General features: G+C 41.9%; 4 long non-coding RNA genes across 6 annotated transcripts in view; 2 read left to right on the plus strand and 2 right to left on the minus strand.

Annotated features, from left to right (window-relative positions):
- LOC135348236 (uncharacterized) overlaps positions 1-486 on the minus strand; it is a 1,410-nt gene extending 924 nt beyond the window's left edge. The window contains exon 1 of the long non-coding RNA XR_010398691.1: positions 1-486. This exon is cut by the window's left edge and continues 259 nt beyond it. This is a non-coding gene — a long non-coding RNA (uncharacterized LOC135348236).
- Positions 487-2,160: 1,674 nt separating this feature from the next.
- Positions 2,161-17,982, minus strand: LOC135348225 (uncharacterized). 3 transcript variants are annotated; one of them, XR_010398682.1, is made up of 12 exons: positions 17,845-17,982; positions 17,592-17,685; positions 17,053-17,509; positions 14,288-16,997; positions 6,549-6,627; positions 3,937-6,425; positions 3,423-3,871; positions 3,157-3,251; positions 3,026-3,075; positions 2,861-2,924; positions 2,764-2,805; positions 2,161-2,717 (listed from the first exon to the last, which is right to left on the minus strand). It is a non-coding gene; the product is annotated as an uncharacterized LOC135348225 (long non-coding RNA). The 3 variants fall into 3 exon arrangements; XR_010398681.1 differs by lacking the exon at positions 17,845-17,982 and having other exon boundaries at positions 2,161-2,461; positions 2,574-2,717; positions 17,592-17,734; XR_010398680.1 differs by lacking the exon at positions 17,845-17,982 and having other exon boundaries at positions 17,592-17,734.
- Positions 4,842-9,099, plus strand: LOC135348226 (uncharacterized). Its single transcript, XR_010398683.1, has 8 exons — positions 4,842-4,938; positions 5,216-5,283; positions 5,352-5,437; positions 5,492-5,583; positions 5,634-5,731; positions 5,792-5,924; positions 5,978-7,672; positions 7,739-9,099. It is a non-coding gene; the product is annotated as an uncharacterized LOC135348226 (long non-coding RNA).
- On the plus strand, positions 14,569-19,040 carry LOC135348224 (uncharacterized). The gene is made up of 3 exons (XR_010398679.1): positions 14,569-14,709; positions 16,122-18,753; positions 18,871-19,040. It is a non-coding gene; the product is annotated as an uncharacterized LOC135348224 (long non-coding RNA).
- Positions 19,041-22,926: the final 3,886 nt, after the last annotated feature.

Below are 22,926 nucleotides of genomic sequence, written 5' to 3' on the forward strand. Positions count from 1 at the left end.
CACAACACTATGCAATCTCATTCTACATTCTAAAAGTAACTCCTTGTTGGTGGTCAGAGGTGGTTCTAGGAGGGTTCTAGGTCAGATGGTCAGATGATGAGGTGGTGAGAAGGGAACAGTAGAGGTGTTGAGAAAAGGAAAAATGGAAAAATAAAAATTGTTGGAACGGTCTCACTCAGGAAAAGCACAGATCTGTTCAAGCACAAGCACCGTTTAAGTTCAGCACAAGCAGATCTGTTCCAACAATTTTCAATTTTGGGGTTAATTTTTGGGTTCTGATTTTTACAACGTTGTGGGAACGGTCTGAAACTTTGAGTGAAACTCAGCCTGTTGACGCTCATATCTATGGAGGGCCATTTGGGCCATTTGGGTCAAAAATAAGGGAATATAAACTCATGTCAACACACGGTTAGAAGACACGCTCAGGCAACACACGCTCAGAAGACACGCTCAGTAAACGTGCTGAGGCAACACACGCTCAGAAGACGCGTTAGGCAACGCGCTCAGGCGACGCGCTCAGAAGACCTGCTCAGGCAACACACGCTCAGAAGACACGCTCAGAAGACACGCTCAGGCAACGCGCTCAGAAGACCTGCTCAGGAAACGCGCTCAGGCAACACACGCTCAGAAGACGCGTTTAGGCAACGCGCTCAGAAGACCTGCTCAGGAAACGCACTCAGGCAACACACGCTCAGAAGACGCGTTGCCTGAACGCGCTCAGAAGACGAGCTCTGGAGACACGCTCAGCCAGCACACGCTCAGCCAGCACACATACACGTTCAGGAGACTCGCTCAGCCTTGATACCTTGACCTTTGTACTGGCGATTTTTGACCTTTGTACTGTGTACTGTGTAGTAGAGAAATCGTGTGAAAATTAATTATCATGGCAGTTTACCTTGTGAACAGTCACATAGACCTCTGTATAGCACTACAAAATGTGATTGAGGACTACCAGAGGGATCATGTTCAGCAACCTAGGATTGTAATAACTGAAGAACAAGTATTACATAGCCATTTCTCGGTGCAAGATATGGCAAAACTACTACAGTGTTCAGCCAAAACTGTTTATCGGCGAATACAAGAGTTTGGATTCACCAGTTATCTACATTCTGTTGTAAGCGACGTTTCCCTGGAGTCCATCGTTTCTCTGTTTGTCCAGCAACATCCCATGAACGGACCACTTAAGATCACAGGGAATAAGAGTACCCAGACAAAGAGCAAGGGACAGCCTAGCACGTGTTGACCCTGCTGGTGTCTCTAGTAGATTAAGAATAACTCTACATCGACGGTGATATTCTGTACCTGGTTCAAATAGTCTTTGGCATGTGGATGGATACCACAAGCTTATCCACTGGAAAATAGTCATCCACGGTGGGATAGATGGCTATTCAAGGCTCATAGTATATCTGCATGCTGCAGTCAACAACAGAGCTGAAACGCTCCTTTTTTGCTGGTGTTGAAACATTTGGGCTACCATCAAGAGTTAGAAGCGATAAGGATGGAGAAAATGTGAGTATTTCGAGGTATATGCTCAACCACCCTGAGAGAGGACCAGGAAGAGGAACCATGATAACAGGTCGCAGTGTACACAACCAAAGGATTGAGAGACTTTGGCGTGATCTGTATGTTGGTTGTGTAGCTCCTTTCTATGGTCTGCTAGATGCGTGTGATGACAGAGATATTTTTTCTCTTCACTATTCTGTGCTGTCCTTGCTCAGTTACGGCAGTTCAGTAACTCATGGAAAAATCATCCTCTTAGTAGTGAAAGAGGAAAAACTCCGTATCAGCTGTGGGTTCTTGGAATGTGCACTAGTGCGGAAGACGCTGCACTACAGAGTGTATTGGAGCCACTGAGTAATGTAGGTTAAATTATACAATGCATTCATACCTGGAGTGGTACTCTGATCCAGCGCAAGTTACCACCTTACTTAGCTGATGTGTTGGAAACTGTAATTGATCCTGATCCAGACACTATAACCCTTGATAACTTCGGTAAAACATATGTTCTTGTTAGAACATTTGTGCATGCCTTTTCAGAGTGAAGTAGATCACAGGTATAATTTATAATTATTGAGTTGTGATCCAAAGATTTTCTCCGTGCACTTTAATTTGTTCTTATCAATGTACGACAATTCAATCAGAGGTGAATAAAATAATGTTGTTTGAGCAACTCAGCATGCGGTAACAATGAGAATAAGATGGCAGAGTATATATATATATAGATAGCATGGGTATATATAAGAAAAATGGAAAAAAAAAAAATTTAGACTTGGCCGAAACTTACTGCACAGGTAATACCCTGAGCAAATTTGTATTTAAATTTTTCACAGTCATTGTGGTTGGTTGTTGGAATGAACAATGTGTTTGTGCACGTGCTAGATGTAGGTAAATCTGATTTAGCCTCATCTTCAGCATTGAAGACAGCTCTTCCTCAAACCCTAGTGGAGGACACCAGCAGCTCCTGTGGTGAAAATCAACACATCTGGAGGAAGATTTTCCGGTTCACTGTTGTTCACCACAGTTACTTTTCCATTCCCATCTATAACAAGTTATTTTGCAACTATAATATTCACCTTCCAAATCCAGTGCCTCTGTTCAGTCCCCAAGGCTCAAACAAAAGGAGCAAGGAGGAGCAAGCTTCTCCACTTCTTCGGCAGTAAGCTCTGCATTGAACTTGAAGAGAGCCTTGAGAATAATCACGGTGCTCTCTTTTCTCCCTACGTACAGCTACGTACTAATAGCTAGCATTCTATTATATATTACCTATAGGGATGACTTGATGTCTCTTCACTTCCTGCTTTATCCCTGCACAAAAATAATGTCCTAGTTTCATATTTGAATGCGTGCATGCCATTTTTACCCTTCTTGCGCTTGGACTCTCGGTAAGAATGACGGAAATTCCCTGTTAAACTGTTTCACTGTCACTGCAACAGAAGAGGTATATATACGTGTATATATATAGGGGCTTTCTGAGCAACCTGGGTCCTATATGGAATTGGTAGCTAGGTATCGCGCATGCACATACCTGTCAGAAGGCACTTGACAGGGATGACCAGGTGCATCACCAGCTATTAGCTAAGATAGCCAACAAGAACGTATTCAAAATTAAGGGCAGCAACGTATAGTGTTATAGCATTTTAATGCAAGTTAGCTTACTGTGGTGGAGTATGGGAGTTTTGGCATTTGGCTACATGTTCCCTGAGATTCTTTAACTGCATACATTCCCCACAAGTGATGCATTTCTCAACCATCTGTATAAGTGTTGTATATAAGAGTGTATACTGTTACTGTGCCGTAAGTATAGTCGCTACACTCGATACCACAACCACAACAACATACAATGTCAGTGCCAGCAAGCTAGACACAAGAACTAGTGCAGGTGTACATATCTGGTATATGCATATCTGGTATATGCAACTTACATATGTTTGGGAATTAGACTTATCCTCAAGTGGTGTCGTATCCAAATTCCTCTGAATCGGACGTATGTCAGAGCATTTGAAGAGATACACTCTAGCAGCATCGCATTAGCTCCACCCTCAGAGAGCTTGGGGAAATGGTCAACCAGTATCTCATCGGCGCTGCATTCCATGTCAGTAAAAGTGATTTTCTGCTCCCCTAATCCACCATCCAAAAGCGCTTCACGCTCCCACATAGTTTTGGACTGGTCACTTCTAGCAAGACAATAGAATGCATGTGTCCAGCATGTGCTTGCTTTTTGCTTCTTTTTGCCAGAGCCCACAGAAAATAATTTACGCTTCTTGCCAGCGTTGTAAGGTGCAAAATTGAATTTTTGCTCTTGGCCTATCTCTTCCTTCACATTCTTTAGAGTTTTGAGAGCTATTGAAGCCTAGGTCTCCTATGACGTCATCTATATAATTAATTATAGGGACGATTTAGCAAGGTAGTTTAGGCTATAGTCTAGTCAATACTTACCATCAATACCTAGCCCAGACCTTGAAGTAGAAGGTTGATTGTCTGCCCTACTGGATGATGATGGATTGCTCTGTAGAGAACTAAGAGACCTCTGAGGTAGGTACCAGCTGTAAATTTGACCTCTGATTTGACCCTTGCACTTTGAACCTTTTACTCTAAATAAAGTCAAGTCCTTTGCACTTTAACCTTTTGCTCTAAATAAAGCGTGTGTTCCCTGAGCGCGTTATCTAACCGTGTATTGTTTGAGCGCGTCTTCTGAACGTGTGTTGCCTCAGCACGTTTACTGAGCGCGTCTTCTGAGCGCGGTTCCTGAGCACGTCTGCATTGCCTGAGCGTGTTGCCTGAACGTACGGTGGCCGATAGGGGTCACCCGCCTCCGCCAACTAATACCGCCCGCGGCTAACACTCGGTAAAGGGTCACCGCCTCATTTTGCCGCGAGCGGTAAACGAAGAAATGCCGCCGCCAGGGTCGCCGCCTCATTTAGCCGCCAGCGGTAAAACCTACCCGCCTGAAAATACCGCTCGCGGTATAACCCTTACCGCCCTAAAATGGCGACATCGCAAGAGGTCAAAAGGTCAATGTTTATAATTAAAGCGCACCTTGGTTTATCATGAGTTGTGTTCAGATGCTCAGCAAGTATGGCTCTTACTATTCCCCCTAGAACCCTCATAAAACTAAGCATTAATAGAGGTAGTGAGGTGAGAGTTCACCTGTGGTGTTCTCGCTTCCTAGATCCTCCCTATCTCTGTTAAACTAGTTGCTTATAGTTGCTTATAATTATAGATAAGCTGAGGGAATATTTTTGGTTTGGAAGGTCCTATAAATGTATTTTGGCACGGCTATGGACAGTAGATGGAAGGTTTGTTTTATTCACTTCACCTCACCACACGTACACAGGAATAATTGTTTGCTTGCTTGTATAGTCTAAGCTGGTTAAAGAGAAAGTTTCGAAAAATGGGGTTGAAGAAAAGACTTGGTGATGCCCCAGATGAAAGATAGAGGTGAATGTATGTATTGTAGAGGATGTGCATGTGATTTAGTAGCTAAGCCAATATCTAGATGGGCAGACTGATTGTTTAGCCTCCCATTCACGTGGACAAACTACTGTTCCATCTGATGTTAATTACCTGAATGAGGGCCCTCACGCCACGCACAGGGACCCATTCCCACCCCCGTGATGTAACCCCCGTGGACAGAAGCCAATGCCTATAATATCTGATATGACGCTTAGTTACAACTATGCTAGCTACGACTATAGTGAACATACTATTATTGTAGGTGTTAATGCAAACCCCATACAAGCTCCGTCGTTTGCTAACCAGAAAGTATGAGATATGTGTTGGAAGGTTAGTGCTTTAGTGCTTTATACTGTGGTGCTTTATACTGTGTTAAGACTGTAGTGAATATCTACTAGAGACGTAGTTGATGAGATCAATTGATCCTGAAGGAGTGTTACTGAGAAGGAAGCGACAACTCTGAAGAAGAGTGTACTACAGCAAAGTTTGTCTACACTGTATAATTAAATTATGATTATGTTACACATTCTATCTGTAGGGACCGAACTATATATGGCATATAGATGGATACGATAAATTAAACGATAAATTAAAGCCGTATGGACTCTGCATCCATGCCTGTGTTGATGGGTAAGATTTTACTAATTTTTAGTATGTTTTTAAATGGAAGTCTTGATTAGTTACTCAAGGAAGCTAATATGGTTTAAGGTTGGTCCAACGAACAACAACCCCAAAGTCATTGCCAGGTATTACCTTGAAGCTGTGGAAAGACTGAAGGGTATGTATACATTATATGTAGCATTGCTACGTTAGGGCATAATTGTTGCTGGCTTTGTAGGATGCCCTATGGTAGTAAGAGGAGACTGTGGAACTGAAAACTGTAGTGTTGCCCAAATCCAAATTGCCTTTCATATGAATCATGATGACGACCAATCAAAAGTTTCATTTATGGTCCTTCAACAGCTAACATAGTGAGTTGTACTCAATGTCATATAAAATTATAATCATTATTGTATTTATGTAGCGAGTTGAGGCATTCTGGTCTCAGTGGTCTCAGTGGAGACGCTCTTGTTGTCATTGGTGGATAGATGTTTGCAAGGTGAGATTATTTTTAATTAAATTTTACAGCGAACTTCAGCTGAGGAAACACATGGTATTTTCGCAGCTATCTCTTTGTAGTTGCCTTCATCAACACCCTGCCAACCTTGAAGTGGTAGAGGAAGGGAGGTCCAGTGGAGCTACTGAAACACCTTCAGCAAGGTAGCCGTCAACGTCAATAACTACAGCTCCCGAGAGTAGTTACACTAAACACACAGTTACACTAAACACACAGATTCGTCCTATATCTGCTATTTACCTTTCAACAAGTTCCGCTTTTTTCTGTCAGTACCTCAGTGCTTGGTTGTTGTGTTGTTCTAACGGTGAAGCACCAGGAATGTCATCCTCAGTAAGTTCAACGTCAACACATCCACCTTCAGCCATATCATGTGCATGTACGTACCATCAAGAGTTTAATAAAGAGTTTAATAAACACTCTACAGCTGCTTGCTAGCTACCAGCTGCTAAAAGAGTACATTACTCATAGTCAGCCTTACCTTAACCTGTGTTCTTGTAAGTGCTATTTTCTTTGAGGTGTAGCTCCTCTCTGTGCGCTTGATTCTTGTACCGTTCAACCTTAAAAGTTCAAATTTTCATTTAGTATTGCATAAATTGATCAAGCACATGGCAACTAAAGTGACACAGTTGATAGTAAAATGGGCGTGGCAGCAAGCACTTCCGTCTGTCCACAAACAACACTATCAAAGGACAACGTTTTCGCATCATACAAAATAAAATAATCCTTTGTATTGCTTTGTCCATATTGCTTTGTCCAAACTCCATCTAAATAGTAAATGTGTGATCATTGTCCCATTTGATTGAGAATCATACAACTTAATTTTTTGTATCGATACTTTTTTTTTTGCATTCCGAGATACAACTGTCTAGCAGGTGCTGTGATGTGAACTGGCTATCTCAACGTTGCATCCCGTTGCATCACCTCGCATGATTCGCTAATGATGAAAATCCAGTTTGATGACAATACACTCCATCTTGACTCCATCTTGTTGTCGTTTTCAGGATGATGGCCCAAAATGATATGTGTGTTGGATCAATCTCGGTAGATGACGAGGTGAATTTGTCTAAACTTTCACAACTGTCAATAACTGACAACTGTCAATAACTGTCAATGCACAACTACTCAGTTGGAGTCTTGCCAGGAGCGCATGGAAGTTGTTCAGATCATTGTACAGATCATTGTATGCCAATGAAATGAAAAGGGACCTTAATGCAGCAATAATTAAATTAAGCAAAACATGGGCTTTTTTCCTTCCTCTACCTACACGTTGAAGAAAACACGTTGAAGAAAAGAAACTCACCGAACGTACAATGAAATTTATGTCTGAAATTCCTTGGGAAAATCAGTACTTCTTCACAATTACAGGCCCCTTCCGAAGCCTCCACAACCTCCACCACCGTGAGTTTAGTCCAATCACTATAATTATTTATAGTTATTATGAATAAGAAGAAGAAGTCCAAGCGTGTCAGGAAACAGGGGGTACGTACCACCCTGATCCTCACTGACCCTCACCAGGTGAGTTTACCAAGTCATTACTTGAGACCTGATCTACCGACTTCACCTGATCTACCTGATCTACCGACTCCCAAGAGGAAGAAGACGGTGAGTTTGCAACACTTAAAATCACATTGTCATTATTGCTAGGGACGATGGCAACGACAAGGACAGATGTAACTTATGACAATGATGGCTACTTATGGATCAAAGGAATTCGTTACGGCAAAACGTGAACAATTTTACTCTTATTTTAATCTCATTTCATTGTTATTTTGTTATTAATTAATTTTGTTCTGCATTTATCATTATATATGGCATTTATCATCATTATAGTGATGAGGAGGAAGAGGAAGAGACCTACTGTCGCTACCGTCAATAGAATGCCCATACAACAAGGGTGCAACATGTGTTGCCATAACAACCATGGTTATTACGCTCACCCGTTTTTATCATTTTAAATGCCCGGCCAGCGGTGAGATAAAATCCAAAGAGATAAAATCCAAAAATTTTTTTTTTATGGATCAGCCTATCATATGGTATAAAGGCTTGACTAAGCTTGATTTTCACATCATATGAATGTAACAGTGCTAAGATATATCTATATCGGTGAACGATCTATGAAATTTACAAACTGTTCATTACTGCTAATTCTATTTTAGCTATACTATACTTACACTACTGATATTCTAGCTATACTATACTACTTGCCAGAGTCACACAGTGAGCCCTCTCCTGGTCTTTCACCGTCCTGGTCCATAGCACTAGCGTCTAGGTCCATGTCATGCACATGTCCTCAGTCCCAGACAGTTCATCAGCGTCTGGCATAAAGCTGGTAGCCGGTATCCATAGGCACTGTCATCACCAGAGCTGTTCAAGCACATCGGCACAAGTAAACAATCTAGCCATAGCTTCGTGCGGTAAGATGCTAATGAAATTTTAACATAGCAACGTGGCTTGGAAAATTCTAGACTAAATTGCACGTGATTCTACAGCTCTTCCTCTATACAGGGATGTGCGTAGTTCGAGCTACTTCCGAAGTATCGCAGAATTAGAATTTTGCAAAAAAGTCACAACTACCCGTGGGCCCCAAATTGAGGGTGGAAGTTTTTGAGGGCAAAGGAAGAGGAGTTGCCCTTGAGGCAATACCGAAGGGGTCCTTCGTGTGTGAGTACGTGGGCAAGCTGCTCAATTTTGCATTGACGAAGGCTGCAGAGAAAGCCTATGAGCAGCAGGGAGTCGGATGCTACATGTATTATTTTAAGGATGACTCCAAGTGAATGTGGTGAGCCTAATTTATATTATGTATAATTTCATATATTTAAATTAAAATTAATAGTATTGATGCCACTAAAAAAGGCCGTTTGATAAATCACTCTCGCTTAGCACCAAATTTAATCCCCAAGAAATTTGGTGAAGAGCTGCTGTACGATTATGGAGAGGAAGACAGAGATGTCATAGGGGGGTGGACTGGACCACCTCCATAAAACAAAAAAAAAGGGGGGTGAGAGGCGACAGCCTCCATAACCAAAATGAACGGTGGACCGGACCACCAAAAAAAAAGGGGGGTGAGGGGGCTATTGGCAACACCAGCCAACTCTCACCAACCTGAATTCCGTTCCATGAACCGTCAGACTGGTGTCACTCATAACATATATAGTGTCGAATAATATATAATAGAATAATATATAATAGAAACTTTTCAGTTCAGTTTGCAGTTCAGTTTGACGTATTATTATGGTAAACTCTGCATCTATGTGGTAGTAGTAGTAGTAGTAATAGTAATAGTAGTAGCAGCTAGTAGTAGTACCGTACCGTCGCGAAAATACGCCCACCCTTTTCTGCAACAACTTTGGGCCTATTAGGGGACTGGGCGTTTATTCGCGAAAGGCGAATTTTCACTGGAATATACGCCCACTGGAATATACGCCCACCGCGCCTTAACCTAGAAATAACGCGGCTTAACCTCGAATTAATTTGTGCAAACTCAGCAAAAAAATTTTTTTTCATTTTTTGTTGATAGCAGTTACCATACACATCTTTTTTGTGCATACCATTAATAATTATGATAATGCTAACACAATACCAATTGAATACACAACCGTGTACACGTATAGTAGATGTGACAGGGTCTAGGAAAACACCCCTTAACGCGGGTATACTTCTCTAAGCTTCAAAATGATACCAAGATCGACCTCCTAGCTATTTTCTATCCGGAGATATGTTCAAGGGAACGCTACGAAGGTATTGCAAACGCCCTCTTGAGTAAAACGCTCAAACGTCATGAATAATTGAAGTCAATTATTGCCTTCCGGGCACTTCCGTATACTCATAAAGCTTCGTAAAAGATGTTCTGGAGAAGACTAGTTAGTTAGATGAAGGCTAGGCGTTCTGGGACTCTCTAGCTAGCTAGTATAGCTATGTAGCTGGATTGCTTGGCACCTAGGAAGGATCTTCAAAGAAATAAAGAGGCAAAGACTCCCGTCGCTCGAATGGTAAGCTCTCATGTCTTGTTATAAGCTTGTACTTATTATCTGTGTAATGTATCAGTCTTATAAAAGATCCCTCACTTGTATGGAGCCTACAGAAAGTGTCTCTGTCCTTCATACAGCTTAAAGGAAGCCTAAGTGATCTATAATAAGTGTAAGTGATCTATTATAGGTAGTCTTTCACTTAGTATTCGTCCGTATCGATCTAAGGCTTGATCCAACTTATTAGTAGCCTTATAAGAAGCTTTCCTCCTTTAATTTAGTACTGGTATCACTGCCATTGTGCTTAGTAGTAACAGGCCTGATGGGATGGGTGATCACATCATGGAGGGCCCAGGAAACTGCGTGGAATTGTCGTATAACATTTATATTGATGGTTCCCCCAGGTGGTGGTAAGTGTCAGAGGCCTGAGAAACGCTTGTCTATTGGCTAGAATGTAAGTGACATTGATATTGTGTCTATCTTAACTTACTACTTATCTGTAGGTTGTTATTGAGTGTTTATGAGGATAAGTGGCACGGGATACGTACATCTAAAGAAACAAGAGTGGATCTACGCCAAGCTAGCTAGCTAGATAGCTGCTCTTTCTAATCTATTTCTGTTGCTAAATTATGTTTGTTAAGAAGTGGAGCTATAATATACCTGGCTCCTCTTGATGATTGTAAGTAAGTACTGGACTGATGAAGTTAGCACCTGTGAAAAAAAAAATTTTTTGCCCATGTTTTTCATTTCTACTAAATTGGCCTATAGGTTAATTTAATTAGTGCCGCGTTAAGGGGGGTTTTCCTAGGCCCTGTCACATATACACCGGCTCTAAACAACTCATCTACTCCAGTGCAATACAAGCTCCAGAGGTGATCTAAGTAACGCGTAGTAAATCAGCTAAGAACAGCTATATACATGCAAGTACAATTGCATCATAGAGCTGCTGTGGCAGTGTACTGTTCCGAGATCCTGACAAAAATAGGTTACAGTTTCTAAGTTATGCATCTTTCTTGGCGAGGAACAAAATGAATCAAACCGTAGTGTAGCGTACCGTCTACACTACACTCTAAAAATAGAACACTATGAGGCTATCTAAGAGGCTATCTAAGTAAGTATCTAAGCAATGTAAATCAGCTAAGAAGGTTTATAATAGCTACTAGCTTACCTCTGAAATGATCATTCACTGTGGCCTTGGTTGGTTGACTGTCTGTTCTTTGTTCTGTAAGGAGATCCTGATACAGTGTAGACTAGCTAGCTGCGTAGTTTCCTATAAAGAAACTCTTAGCTTCTTTGCAAAGAAAAAGAAACAAAAATTATAGCCGGTACTATACTGTGACATTGATCATAACCGCGGCTAATCTAAGCAGCCCCTAATTATAATTGAGATATTGTAGCTCGCCTTAGACTCATTGAGTACAAACAATGAATGTACGACACTGTTCCATTCGGTGTGCACCCCACCAGAAAGAAATTTATACGTATTGTGGTGTTTGTAATCACTCCACGTTGTAATCACTCCACGTGGATGATTGCAACTGAAGATCGCTTGGACGCTTCCATCAATGATTGTTGGGGTATGGGAGATTTAAAATGTTGAAACAAATCCATGTAATCACAAATGTAATCACAAATCTAGACATGTGATTCTAGACACAAGACTAGAAGATATGCCAAACCTCACAGACGATTTAACCTACTTTTTTCGACTGTGTGAAGTTGCTAAAGTACCCCAATAGTGAAGTCTATGGACTGATGGTCCCAGAAACTCAAGCGAATCCAGTATAAAACCTAACCAAAGCATCCAGCCTAAAATGAGTTTGTTGGCGAGAGCATACCAGTACTCTTGTCCGACTCTGTCACTGTACTGGCACCATCACTGCACTGGCACCAGGTGGTTCATGAACATCGTCAACAACTGTTCGCCAATAGAAGCTGACACATAAGAGCTATCACTCTCTGATTGAGGTGTGCTACTACCGGTTCCTGATGCTACAGGAATAGCTACAGGAATAGGAGTGGGTGTTGTAGTCGCTTAGAAGGTAGAAGGAATGCGAAAGGTGGGGGAGCGTTTATGGAGAGTTACCCAATCCCACACACTGACATCACTGGACTTATATCGGTCTCGCATAAATCAATTGCCTCCAACCACCTTTTCCTCTTGATCTCTTCACCGCATCATCTTCACTTAACTCTGTTCGACTTCTGTTCGACTTCTTGCACAGAATACAAGCAATAGTACCTTTATTATAGTAGCGACTGAAGAACTAACCCTTTAACCGTCACGGGCCACGATCGTGGCCTGACTTTTTTTTGCGAAATTCTGCGATACTTAGGAAGTAGCTCGAACTACACACATCCCTGTATAGAGGAAGAGCTGTAGAATCACGTGCAATTTAGTCTAGAAATTTTCAAGCCACGTTGCTATGTTAAAATTTCATTAGCATCTTACCGCACGAAGTTTATAGCTATGGCTAGGTTGTTTACTTGTGCCGATGTGCTTGAACAGCTTGAGGACAGCAATGGCGATGTCTCCTCTGGTGATGACAGTGCCTATGAAGGAGAGGGGATAGTAGGATAGTAGGATACCTCCCAAAGGCTACCAGCTTTATGCCAGCTTTATGCCAGACGCTGATGAACTGTCTGGGACTGAGGACGTGCATGACATAGACCGAGCTATGGACCAGGACGGTGAAAGACCAGGAGAGGGCTCACTGTGTGACTCTGGCAAGTAGTATAGTATAGCTAAAATATCAGTAGTAAGTATAGTATAGTAGTAAGTATAGTATAGCTAAAATAGAATTAGCAGTAATGAACAGTCTTTATGTGAGCTTGTAAATTTCATAGATCGTTCACCGATATAGTAATACATGTACGTAATGTACTTCAAATATATAATTATCTTAGCACTCATATGATGTGAAAATCAAGCTTAGTCAAGCATATGATAGGCTGATCCATAAAAAAAAATTTTTGGGTCACCGCTTGCCGAGCATTTAAAAATGATAAAAACGGGTGAGCGTAATAACTGTGGTTGTTATGGCAACACATGTTGCACCATTTTATTGGTATATGGTTGCTAGGCATTTTATTGCTCTGGAAATCCGATAGAGAATTTACAGACATTTCACTTCACTGTTAATTAAGGGTTAAACTACCATTTTTACCTTGTTGTAAGTGGCTATTTTCTTTGAGGTGTACCTGCTCTGTGTGCTTGACGACAATGGTTCTTGTACCATTCAATAGATTCAGTATTGCTCAAGCACATGGCATTTTAAAATGCAGTTGCAACTAAAGTGACCATTTTCATGCACAGTTGATAGTAAAATGGGCGTGGCAGCAAGCACTTCCGTCCCCCGAGATTATATCCTTGTCTCAATGTTCTTCCAGTGATTTCTCAGTCCAAGTTCTTGCCACACATCGACACAAAATCAGAATGGATTGGAAAGCAACATTGATCTTTAATATCGAGTCTCAAATATAAACTCAGCTACCCCGCAAAGATGGCTAGTGGAAATCAACAAATCGGTCAATAAGCCACTTCAGCTGAAGCAATAAAATAACTCATTTACAATAGATGCAATTCATATGTGAGTTCTTACCCCACAAATAAAAAGAAGAAGCTAAGTGAGAAGAAGCTAAGTGTTGTAAAATCTTCAAATTTTGTGTGTACTTATAATGTTTCATTTTGTACCTAGCCATGCCTCAAGACTAGCCATGCCTCAAGACAACTTTTCAATCTTTTCAAGAGAAGCTCTTGACCTCAAAACCAGTAAAATCACACGTCATAGGTTGCAACGCGCACGGTCCCAGATTCCTTACGTTGGATCCGGTGCCAATCCCCTCCCTCTACTATCTATGGAATTTGTGACTCTTTTCACCAGTCCTATAATTATGTCAACTAACCTTAGTTTAATGAGCTATACTGCTACATCGATCATACTGGAACACACCCATACTGGAACACACCCATGGTGTGTGGTCTGTTTTACTACTTAATGTATGAGCATTAGAAATTACCCCCTCGTCCCCCCCGCCCTGATATAACACACTAGCAGAATAATCATACTCACCTGCCTAAAAAGGTAATCAACAAAAGCAATCACAACAAACCGCACAGCAATTGACTAAAATACAAAACTCGATTTTTTTATATACATACGTAAGCAAACCTAAATTTTTTACAGCAAAACTATACAAAACTATAGCAATTACAAACATGTTGTAGTCAACACATTACACCTTGGCTCACCTCGCTGCTACTGTTCTTCTGTTCACTGTACATATGCGACCATGCATCTCAATCCCGTAACAATTAATGTACCTACACCAGTTAATCAATGTCTACCATAACTTAGCAGTTCCGGCCAACTATTTACATCAAAGCCTATAACAAATTACAAACATCCTTGCTGTCAATGTCACTGCTTTTTGTTCACTGTACATACGTGGCCAGGAAACCTGTCACTACTGTCTCTTTCTTCTCCAATCCCCTGTTTCAACCATCGTTTGCCAGGAGTCTTTAATGCTGTGTTTTGTACCATCCAAGCGTAGTGTGTTTATGTTGCAAGTCTTTTGCAACCTGCCCACCATGTTCTCTGGCAAACTTACGCCAGTTTATAGCGGTTGTTCAAGGTCTCGTCCTCCTTGTCACACGTAACGTTTGCAAATTTGGTGAGTGTGATTTCTCTGTGCATTGTACTTTGGCAGGTGGTGTATCAAAGTGCTCTAGCATACGTTTTCGTTGATAACTTTTTATCGATTCATCTTCTTGTAGCATTGCTTTTGGGACTTTTAGTTTTCTTTGTCCCTATAAATTTTATGCAACTTCTGTTTCTCTTCGTTCTTTGTTGGTTTTACCTGTCAATTATGTGATGTATAATTGAAAGTTTGTTTGGCTACACATAATAATTTATGTATTTACATATTCAGTTTTGCCCACTAGCAATAATTATCATTATATCAACTTGAGAAAATGTGTAGTATTCTAAGTGCCTTAGTGCCTAGTAATAAATAATTGCCAGACAGTGTTCTTAAAAGTGGAATTTTATGCCATGCTTGATTAACGATTGGGTGTCAAAGTTGTCTGCAAATGCTTCTCCTCGTGTACCTCTTTAGTACTGTCTCATTGCTCATTGACTAAAATCAATGATATATTTGAATTTGATGCTGCACTCGTTGCAGGGTGTGCGGTAGACAACGTACTCTGAGCAAGGTACTCTGTTCTCGAGCTCCATTTTTTGTTCTATCTCGCAGTAATGCAGTAATGAATTTGTGATGCCTCTTAAAGTTTCCTTCGCTTGATTGGAAGTATGTTTCATTTAGTCCATACATAGTCAGGGCAGCGCAGGGCAGCGGAAGAATAATAGTTTAAAGTCTGTTTTTCATTTCTCCGGGTCATGTCCATTCAAGGGTCATGTCCATTCAATTCTTCGACTGCACACCGTGCAAATCCACAGTTGAAATAAAGACAGTCTGGCATACCCAGCAACAAACCCATTACAATTGAATCTACAGGGCTGTTAAACCTAATCCCAAATAGGGGCTCAGACAGATATACCTACAGGAGTGTGCTTATGATAGCATTCTAGCATTCTAGCATTCTTGAAAAGCGTCAGTATTATAATTATGCTGTACAATACCGTACATGCTGCAGAAAAAATTAATTCCACTTCTGAGTGGCACATCTTTTAGAACACACAAAATTGCGTTGAGCACTTATGTTCTACAGCTACATGCTCGGTTTCACTGCTAGCTAGCTGCACTGTTGAGAGCTGGCTCGTGAACAGCGTTCGTTAATTGACTGTAGCTATGACTGTAGCTATGGGTCAAACAACTGTGAAATAAGTCAAAGATGCAAGATGCAGGATAATTGTCTTAATGTCAGCATTTTTATAAGCGCCAGAAAATAATTCCAGCAACAGTATAAATACAGCAACAGTATAAATAGCCTGAGAAACTACAAATTGACTTTGCTTGGCCTAATATAAACAATTTTTGATTATCAAGTGCTCTAGAGCTCTTGTTAGAAGAATATTAAGAGCAAAGCTATTACTGTATGCTTATTTTTGTGCTTTCTTCTATAGGGATGCAGGGACTAGGGATGCAGGGACACAACTTGGAGAAACATTTCCTACCATGCCAAGACTATAATACAATGATAATAATTACTATTATTATGCTCTTAATTAATTACATGTATGTACCTTTCTACCTATAATTATCTTGTATGTCATTCTGTTGTAGGATAAATGTAGCTAGCTCCACCTGTAACTTGTGCATGGATATGGCTGCATGCCCGCTTACTTTGCTGAGAGGGTGGAGCTCAGTATATGCAATATATGCAAAGGGGGTGGAGCTGCAAAGGGGGTGGAGCTGAGGTCATGTGACGTTGGCTAGCTCTCTTAGAGTAGGATCAGGAGTAGGATCAGGAGTAGGCAGTGTAGTATTGTTTCCAGTGTAGTATTGTTTCCACAAATGCGGAGTCTTTTTACTACTTTAGGCTAAAAGAATATACATTTGTTAGTTTAAATCTAGCTGAGGAAAGCTAAAGAATCGGCCGATCACCTGTGATAAGTCCTGATGCACCTGGCTCACCGCTGTTTCTTAGTGTTAAACTGAATTGCGTTAAACTGAATTGCAATGAAATATTGAAAAAATGGGTGTGGTTTCACACAAATAAATCAAGTAAACTTCTAACCATGGTTATGGGTATTTCTATGGGAAGAGTGTCTTAGAAAACATTACAGCTGCATCAAATTACCTACGTAATGATACTACTTGCGCAGCATACTCGCTATTTTTTGCGCTTGCATTATCATCACCACAAAGATAGTGGCACCATAGTAGCTTTCTTGTTAGCTCCACCATGACTTCCACGATATGTTCTGTGTGTTCTGTGGTGTGTGGAAGGTTCTATTTCGAAGAGAAAGAGTTGCTCTACAGATATGGCTGCAGTAGCTCTAAAGGAATTAAAACATATTAAAAATGATGTCAATATTGTACAAAAGTACAAACATTGTAAATGAAGGTGACCATTGTCAGCAGCATATTCTGGTCTGTGTCAAGTATGTGGGGCCCCTTGAAAAGCTGAAGAAAAGACTTCAGCTATCAATAGCCAGACAGACCTGCAGGAGTACATATCTACAGATAGTGAAAGTACACATCTAGCATCTCTGTCACAACATTATCCACTTCTCTAAGAAGGCAGAACGACAAAATAGTGCTTAATACAACCCCAAAAGGGTGATAGCTACTTGGGGAAACCATACAGAGAGTGACTGTTTCGTTTGTTTCCTTTGGATTTGTACTCGCCAAGGAGGTTAGCCACAAAAGAGTTGCACCCAGGGTAGATCCTCACCACAGGAGCAATTCCAAAGCCTTCTTCCAGAGAGAAGTAACAATGACGTCTTCTGAAGAGCATGCACTTCCCATTCTCCCAAAATTGCACAGTCATGCTAGAGAAGAGGACATGCTATAAAAGAGGAATGGAAAGTAGGATTAGCCGGGGAAGTAAGGGGCAGAAAAGCATTCAAGCTTGTTTTAAGAGAACTTACCAGGCATGCAATTCCGAATGAAATTGACCGCCTGAAATGTATGCCAAATATTATCTCCATCTGGCACCAGCCAAAGTTGCTGCCAGACCACCACCTCTTAAAACAAAGAAGGCAACACAACTTACAAATATTCAGAAGTAGACATCCTATAACTCATGTTAAAAAAATAGCTACTGTCAAGTTTTATACTAGCATGTAGCTAGGAGCTTAAAGTTTAATCTGCTACGCTTCTTTTGTCTCTAACACTTCTTACCTTAGGCTGCTTGTCATGTTCTTGATCTGGTTCTGTTAAAAGTCTTGTAAGTCTGCGACACATTACTTAATTTTGGTGTACCTTGGACTAATGGATAGCTAAAAGCAAGGGCTTTCTTTCCATGTGATTTGTTTCCTCTGTTTTGACATCATGTCCAGTAGGAAGCCACAAGTAACTTGCATTACGTGAGCTTCCTGTTGGTCATGGTACATGAATACTAAGGAATGTGTTATCTTCTCTACTTCCGGGATAAACTAAGTGGTGCAATTTACATTGCGTGAAACAGCGGTGGGCTGGAGCCCTCAAACAGCAAGTTTTATCTCTAACTTTGTACTTGGTCATGATTTAACAGCTAGTTCATTACTAAGAAGGACGTCTTAGCTCTTGAAAGGGAGTGCTTCCCATCCGCATTTTAATTAATAAGATTGATACCTGCATGACGTCATCTTATTATTACAGACTTACACAATCAGATAAAATTAAATGTAAATTTAACCCTTTCCCGGCTTAAGCCGTCATATGACGGCAGTGGTAGTGATAATTTTCAAAAAATCGTTGTGGGCGCTGTGTTGGAGCTATGCACACACTGTAGGTACCAGCACATGCGCATTGGGCTGCTCTTTCACATGGTATCTTTAATATCTTGCCTTGAGGTACGCTTTGTGCAGTACTGTCGAAAGAAAAGTGACCGTTTGATAATGGCTACAAGATCTTTGTAGTACAACCTCAGCGAGGTTCTAGGACAGCTAGACAGTGAGAATAACGATACTTATGGCCTTGTTGAGTAAGAGGACAGTGACTGGGATCATACCAAGAGAGGAAACTACTTCTCAGAGGTCAAGCTATAAACATAGAGCCTGAAGAGCCGGAGGAAGAAGCTCCTGAGCATGAACCAAAGTCCTGGACCTTGTAAGTAACTATGGAGTATCATATGTAGTCTGGATAGCTTCAGTATGGTATGCTTAGTCTAGTTAGTACACAAGTGGACATCATGAGCCACCATTGAACTTGTAAACCTGTGTGTAGGTGAAGAAAACATTTCCCGGGAAAAGAGCGTCTGCCGATACGACCTCGCAGAGAAGTTTCTGCTGATCCTGATTGAACCATGTCACCGTGAGAACATTGAGAACACTTACTTAGTGTTTTTAGTTACTTCATGCCTTCATACAATATTCTTTATGTTCATAATTGTGAAATGTGTAAAAAATTGTTAATTAGTGGGGGGGTGGTCAGTTGCTAGGTAACGATGATGATGTCATGGTACCCCCAGGATCTGGGCTACCTGTAGGAAATAGTTGCAAGTGATTTCAATGCATTGTTCATGAGATATGTATTTTTAAAGAAAAATATGTATTTATTCTGTATTTTGTTTTTTTAATTAAAGCCGGGAAAGGGTTAATCTTGATTACATTGTAAAAAATATATATGTTCTCGTTCAACACGAACTGTATAGAGTGCATCAAAGTCGTTCTTCGTAGAAATTAGACCAGGGCCTTAACCACCCAGAGTGTGTGTGGGTGCATGCCGTGTTTGTGTGTGGTGTGTGTGTGTGTGTGGGAGGGGGGAGGGGGAGGGGGCGTGCATGCCGTGTTTGTATTTGTGTATTTGGTGTTGGTGTTGTGTGGGAGTGTGCACGCCGTGTGTATGTGTGTGCTGTGGTGTGTGTGTGCTGTGTGTGTGTGTGTGTGTGCTGTGTGTGTGTGTGGGAGGGGGTGTGCACGCCGTGTTTGTATTTGTGTGTGTGTTTGTGTGTGTTGTGTGGGACGCCGTGTGTATGTGTTGTGTGTATGTGTTGTGTGTGTGTGTGTGTGTGTGTGTGTGGGAGGGGGGGTGTGCACGCCGTGTTTGTGTGTGTGTGGGTGGGAGGGTGTGTATGTGTGTGCGTGTGTGGTGTGCGGTGTGCACGCCGTGTGGGGGGGTGTGTGTAGGCCTGTGTGTAGGCCGTGCGTGTGTGTGTTGAGGGGGGTGTGTGTGTGTGTGGGAGGAGGGTGAGGTTGTGTGTGTTATGTGTGTTGTGTGTGTGTGGGAGTGTGGGAGGGGGTGTGTGTGTGTTGTGTGGGAGGTTGTGTTTGGGTGTGTGTGCACGCCATGTGTGTTATGTGTGTTGTGTGTGTGGGAGGGAGGGGGTGAGCACGCTGTGTTTGAGTGTGTGGGGGGGGTGCACGCCGTGTTTGTGTGTTTGTGTGTGGGGGTGTGTGTTGTGCACACACACGTGTGTGGGAGGGGGTGTGCATGCCGTGTTTGTATGTGTTGTGTGGACGCCGTGTGTGTGTGTGGGGTGGGTTGGGTTGTGCACGCCGTGTTTGTGTGTGTGGTGTGGCACGCCGTGTTTGTGTGTGTGTGTTTGTGGTGTGTGTGTGTGGGAGGGGTTGTGCATGGAAAAGAATGAAAAGGAAAACGAAAACGGAAGGCGGAAACGGAAAACGGAAACGGAAACGACTATTACCATTCTGTATTTTTTTGCAGTAGTGAAAGCAGAAATGTATTGGGAAATTCAAGGAGCAACTAGCTTGAGACAAGGGGTGCTTCATGTTCACTAAATCTCATCAGTACAGTGCTTTTATGCTTTCATGTTCACTTCACTCTCATCAGTTTAATTATCATTCTGTGTTTTAAATTGAATATATAAATCAATAAATAAACATGAGAGTGAACATGAAGCAAGTGAAGTAAAAACCGAAAACCGGACAAGTACAAGGCTACCATGCAGTACTGTTAGATGGCTAGGTTCAGCTGTATCTCCAACATAATTACAATCTTGTGTAACTAAAGGCCTGTCCACACTAGACACTCAATGCGCATTCAAACTGAATTGAGTGTGTCCACACCCAATGCGCATTGCGCGAATTCGAATTACAACTGCTTTGACCCAATCCACCTCTGTAGGTGGATTGAATGCGCATTGCACAGGATTCGCGTGCGTTATTTAGAAATGTATCAATGAATTTTTATGCAGCCTTGCAGGTGCAGGTGCTCTAGCTAGCTATAGATCTACTAGATTAGGCAGACATGGCCATGGAGATGCAGCAGAAGTGGAAGAGCAGTGCTTGTGGTTGGGACAGTGAGGCTACACACGCTCTAATTAATATATGGGGCCAAACAGATGTCCAGAGCAAGCTAGACTCTGTAAAGAGGAACAGAGACATCTTCCTGAAAGTGTCTAGAGATCTCCCAAGACCTTGGATACAACTGGACAACTGGACTTGGGAGCAATGTAGGACTAAAATAAAGAACCTCACACAGAAGTATAGGCGTGTGTGTGTGTGTGGTGTGTGTGTGCCGTGTGTGTGTGTGTGGGAGGGGGGGGTGTGCATGCCATGTTTGTATTTGTGTGTGTGTTGTGTGGGGGTGTGCACGTGTGTTATGTGTGTGTGTTATGTGTGTGTGTGTGTGGGAGGGGGTGTGCACGCCGTGTGTGTGTGTTGTACGTGTATGTGTGTGTGTGTGGGAGGGACGCCGTGTTTGTGTTTGTGTTTGTGAGTGTGTGCCGTGTGCCGTGTGTGTTGTGTGTGTGTGGGAGGGGGTATGCACGGCGTGTTTGTGTGTGTGTGTGTGTGTGCCGTGTGCCGTGTGTGTGTGTGTGTGGGAGGGGGTGTGCATGCCATGTTTGTATTTGTGTGTTTGTTGTGTGGGGGTGTGCACGTGTGTTGTGTGTGTGTGTGCGTGGGAGGGGGTGTGCACGCCGTGTGTGTGTTGTACGTGTATGTGTGTGTGTGTGTGTGTGTGTGGGAGGGACGCCGTGTTTGTGTTTGAGTGTGTGTTTGAGTGTGTGTAGGGGTGTGTAGGGGTGTGTGTGTCGTGTGTGTGTGGGAGGGGGTGTGCACGCCGTGTTTGTGTGTGTGTGTGTGTGTGTGGTGTGTGTGTGCCGTGTGTGTGTGTGTGTGGGAGGGGGTGTGCATGCCATGGGGTGTGCATGCCATGTTTGTATTTGTGTGTGTGTTGTGTGGGGGTGTGCACGCCGTGTGTGTGTGTTGTGTGTTGTGTGTGTGTGTGTGGGAGGGGGTGTGCATGCCGTGTGTGTGTGTGTTGTGCGTGTATGTTGTGCGTGTGTGTGGGAGGGGGTGGGAGGGGGTGTGCACGTAGTGTTTATGTTTGTGTGTGTGTGGGTGTGTGTGTTATACAAAAGGTATAGGGTGGATGATGGCTTTCAACCACACATCCTATCTTATTCAACACGGAATGCTCAGTTTTGAATTTTCATTTGGAATCCCGTCTCTGTTGTTGTTACCTTACTTACTGTATACCTTATATATATATATATATATAATTATATGTATCAGTATTTAAAGTGTGTGCATGCATTTAGCTTACATTAGTTCACTTGTCATCTTTCAGGTAGGCCAGGTGGAGAGGAGATTGATAGACTATTTTTAGGATTATCATGTGATGTTTCTTTATGTAATGGGGCAGGCTTGTGTATTGTGGTAATGTACTTGTGGATCTTAATTGTGATGTGTAAATTTCACTATCTTCATTAATTTTGGTGTATTGGTGTATCATTATTTTGGGGTTTTTGTTTTGTATACTTTTATGGTAGTAAGGCAATGGTTTGAGTTTATGTTTTGAGGGCATTCTGGAAGCTGTATGTGGCGTACACCGTGGTTGTGGTGTTTTAAAAGTATGCAGGGTACATGTATTCTGTAGTGCTCAGTGCAGGTTGTTACTCTATACCATGGGTTGGGTGGACATACCTATTAATTAAGTGAGCTTACATTTGCAGTGGCTATTATCTAAAAGACTTAGGTTATATAGTCTGAATTCAAAGTGGGCAGTACTGGTTATTGTCAATAATAATAAATGGGGGGGGGGGGGGCACAGGGGACAGAAAATAAAATTAAAACAGAAAACACAGACAAACGATAAACAAAGAAGCACTTGAACGCCCGACCTTGAGATTCGGGAATGGGGATTAAAGATCTTTGATGGTACCAACTCTCTCCGCTCGTTCAATGCATCCACAGTCTTAAGTGTACACAGCTTAGTGTAATTATGTATAATTATTACACATTGGGTATGTTTACATAGTTATTCAATGGTTTGAGGCTATCTCATTCATGTATTCACAGTCTTAAATAGTACCCA

Source organism: Halichondria panicea, chromosome 14 (assembly GCF_963675165.1).
Source record: "Halichondria panicea chromosome 14, odHalPani1.1, whole genome shotgun sequence".
Lineage (NCBI taxonomy): Eukaryota > Metazoa > Porifera > Demospongiae > Suberitida > Halichondriidae > Halichondria > Halichondria panicea.